Raw genomic sequence first — 4452 nt, forward strand, 5'->3', positions numbered from 1 at the left:
AAATTGAGACTCATGCTTCGGGTTATGAACTTGGCAAGGGCTAGAGCCAGAATGAGAGCCCAGGTCTGACTTATTTCTAGGATACCGTGTGGGCTTTCTCTTAGAATTCCTCTTCCCTGACAATTAGTTTTTCAAAGCCCAATTTAAGAAGTTTAGGGGGTGCCCGGTGCAGTCTGGGGAGTGCAGTGGACTCTCAGGCTGGCGTTTAAGACCTTCCATGTTCTGGTCTCATTCTAACTGCTTCTTGCTACAGACACAAGGCTTTCCACCATTAGAATCACTTAGAAGCTTTAAAAGACAGATTCTGGGATCCCATCCCTAGTTTACTGTAATCATATTTGGTGCTGGGATCCAGGAATCTGTCTCTAAACCTCCCAGGTGATGATGATGACCAGTTTGTTTGGAAACTGTGGTCTTACACAAACCGTCCCTTTAGTGCTTTTCTCAATTACCACCTTAATCCTGTTACTGCGATGTGGCTCATCATCATAGACTTCACTCAGATGGGCTCTTCTCTGTTTCTGCCCATCATTCCTGTAACTCAGCTCACATTCTGTCACCTCTCTGAGGACCTTGACTACCAGTTTCCAGGAATGGCCCACTCACCTGTATTCCATGAATATCTCTGACCTTCAACTGTTATATATATTAGTTAAAATGTACATTTTAAAACTGTAACAGAGACCCAGAATAAGATTTTTCCCTCATTTAACACTCAGAAATATATATATATATATCTGCCTTTCTTTTTTCTTTTTCTTTTCTTTCTTTTTTTTTTTTTAGATTTTATTTATTTATTTGACAGAGACAGAGAGGTCACAAGTAGGCGGAGAGACAGGCAGAGAGAGAGGGGGAAGCAGGCTACCTGCCGAGCAGAGAGCTCAATGCGGGGCTCAATCCCAGGACCCCGAGATCATGACCTGAGCTGAAGGCAGAGGCTTAACCCACTGAGCCACCCAGGAACCCCTACATCTGTTTTTCTTAACAGTGCAAGGAGAATTGGTCCTGTGCTGGCCCCAGGGCACCATGGACACAGGCTCCTGCTATCTTTGCCCTCATCTCTAGAATAGTGTCTTCTTTCAAGTGGGCCCAAATGGCTCATCACTGTGCCTCTATCCCTACCAGTGGGAAAAGGGAAAATGAGTTAAAAGAGCAATGAGCTAGGGGTTGCCCAGAACAATTCTTATCATGTCCGACTGTCAGATCTCAATCACTTGGCCACACACAGCTGCAACAAAGCTCAAGACATTGAACTTTACTCTGTCACTGTATATCCAGTTAAAATTGAGAGTTCTGTTAATGGCCTGACTGAACCCTGGGAATCGATTTTGGGGGACAACCCAGCAGGTTTGTAATTCCCTTTGCTTCTGTGATCCCAGCTGAACTGTGAGCTCTGGGAGAACTGGACCCCTGACTTATACCTGTTTGTGATCCTTCCAGGTGCCTAACATATAGTGCTAGATGAATGCCTCTGGTTGGCAAGATAGACTGGCGGATTGACAAAGTTCTGGGGTAGAAGTCACATTTTTATTCTAGTCTTTGTTCTCCACATTTTAAGGAAAGTTTCTTAACCTCTCTGCTTCATAGAATCATTAAATTTAGTTGGAAAGCCCTTCCGATATTATCTAGCCCAACCCTCTTATTTTTGAGATGAGGAAGCTAAAAACCAACAAAAGAAGGTAGCAACTTGTCCAGGGCACAAAACATCAGAGCCAGAGAAGAGCCAGAGCCCAGGTCTCCAGGCCACCAACCCAGACACAGTGCTAGGGAATCTCATATCCAGGAAATGGGTACAAGGAACAATGGACCTCTATGCCATTTTCCAACTCAGAAACTCTGATGCACCTGCATGGTCCTTTCCTACCCCTCAACCAAACTGTAAATATAAATGTGGCCTTGACTGAGCCTCTGCCTCCTGCTGAATTTTGCTCTGTGATCAGCAGCCTAGGTGGGTCATTCGAGAGGCAAAAACGTTCAAAATTTGGTGTTCCAAGGCCATCTAAGAAGCTGAACTAGTTGGGGAAAGCAAGGGAGAGAGACTTGAATGACCTGATGACCTGGTCACAAGCAGCAAAGTTCCCTGAAAGATTCTTCTGAAAGGACCCTATTCTAGGTGCTTGGGAATGGCTTTGGAATCCAGGTCACACACAGTTAAATAGCACTGGAGGAGGGTGTATGCAACATGAAACAGAAGAAATGTCACCAAGCAAACTGGCCATAATAATAATAACAGCTTCCATTTATTGCTCAGCTGCGATGTGTGCCCCACTCTGTGATAGGTATTTATTTTATAGGCTTGATCTCATTAAATTCTCACGACAAGCTTCTGGGATTACTGAAGGTCATAGAGCTGGTAAGTGGTGATTAATAGTCGCAGGAGTGGTGTGAAGACAATAAATTATGGGGCAGTTCAGGAGAGAAGCCTGGGGACAGAGTGGTCCAGGAGGGCTGGGTGGGGGAGGAGAGAATTCAGCTAGATCCTGAGGGTGGGTGGGATGTGTGGAGGGGGAGACAAGGGGAATGGGAGTGCGGGTGGCAAAGGCAATGTACCAGTGTATGCACAGGGAACACTGAGTAAACAGATTTGCAGGAAAGGTGTGGGAGTGAGTAAACACAAAGACAAACAACCAAATTAGGAATTAGGGAGCTGGGGACGAATGGGGGTGGATGATGCCTGCAGTGAGCCATCCTTGGAGGAGGGATTAAAAAAACCAGGCCAAGGGCCCAGAGCTCATACATGGCCCACTGCAGAAGAAACGAGAACGTGGAGTGACAGAACACGAGAGAGGCAGCTTTTGTCCAGGGCCTTGGGAAAAACTATATATCTTTTCATTCTGGAATCTCACTTCTAGAGAAAATTTCAGAAACGCCGTGAAAGCCAGAAACAACCAGATGTCCAAGAATAGGGGGACTCGTTGAATGCATTTCAGTATGGACATAGAACTAAATGTTAAGTTGCTTCTACAAAACAAACTTTCAAAGAATGAGAGCACGTAATGTCAAGTAAAGAAGCAGAATGCCAGTCAATAGTACAGAAGTTCTTAATTTTAAAATTATATCTATTCAGATGACATAAAATCAAGTATGTATACATACATGTGTGCATGTGTGTTGTGTACACATACTCCCACAAGAGAAAATACTGAAAGGAAAGACACCCAGCATATCTACCGTGATTAGCACTGCAGTGTGGGGATGGCGGGATATAATTTTTTCTTTAGACTTTTCCATATTTACCAGGTTTTATTCAGTGCACATGCACTTTCATAGTAATAAAAATGCTCATTTTTAATCTTTTTAAAACTTCAAATCCCCACACTCTGCCATGAAACCCTATAATAAACATCTTGCTTTGCCTTTAGAGATAATTCATTATCTCATCCTCATGTATGCAGACACTAATGTTCCAACCAAATGATTGTTTAGTGATTACCGCACCCATAGATTTTTTTTCTGAAGGTTCATTTAAACCTGATACTCCCAGGTCCCCACGGAGAGCTCCCAGCTCTGTGGATCCGAAAGACTAAAGTCTCCCATTAATGTTCTCTGTAGCCATTTAGATAAATCGTCTTCCCCAGAGCCATAAATCCTAAATGAACGACACCCTTATTTCAGGCGACAAGCACCAAAGCCTCTTTCAAACTCAGTGATTTATGAATCTGTGGCTTTTAGAATGTCAAGGGTCCTTCATCAATACCCATAGGGCCTTTCCAGGTAGAGGAACGGATCACATCAGATGGAAAGACATTACTGTATTCAGGTCAATAGTTTTCACCTTTATCCTTCCTGCTTGGTTTGGTTTGGGGGTTTATTAATTTTTTTCCCTTCCATTGAAATAGTTGAGGTATTAGCTGAGCAAGAGAGGCAGTGCATTAAATGTAACTTGATCAGAATCCCAGCCTGCCTTTGCCCTCCCTGCTTGAGGGGCAGCGTAAAGGTTAATAACTGAGAGGCGCCCCTCCCGCCCCCCGCCACTCAACTACAGTGCGGCACCACATCACCTAGTAACAATTAGGAGCTCTCCGTGAATGCCAACGATGGGTGATCAAACAGCTTCACCCCAACCAGGCGGACCTCTGCATTAGCTCAGCTCTCCATTCATCACTGAGCTGACAGCCTGCAGAACTCGATGTGGAGCGTGCAGCTCGGTCCTTCTGTTTCACCCAATGAAATGATCTACGCTCCTAGGACTGAGTGGGAGAGAAGCAGGGGAGGGAACGAGGGAAATGAAATAGGCTTGTCTCTGGCATGCTTGGGCAACAGCTCCAAGAGTCTGCTTGAGACTTGAAAAGAAATATCGCACAATGATCTTGCTTGTCTCTGCTTGCCACTTTCTGGCTCTCAGGCAAGGATGTTCCTACCTTAAAGAGTTCTCTTTTTGGAGGCGGCATGACAAATTGGAGCAAGCACGGAGCTAGCTGTGTGATTTCGGACAAGTCACTCTGGGCCTGT

Source organism: Mustela erminea, chromosome 5 (assembly GCF_009829155.1).
Source record: "Mustela erminea isolate mMusErm1 chromosome 5, mMusErm1.Pri, whole genome shotgun sequence".
In the NCBI taxonomy this organism is placed as follows: domain Eukaryota; kingdom Metazoa; phylum Chordata; class Mammalia; order Carnivora; family Mustelidae; genus Mustela; species Mustela erminea.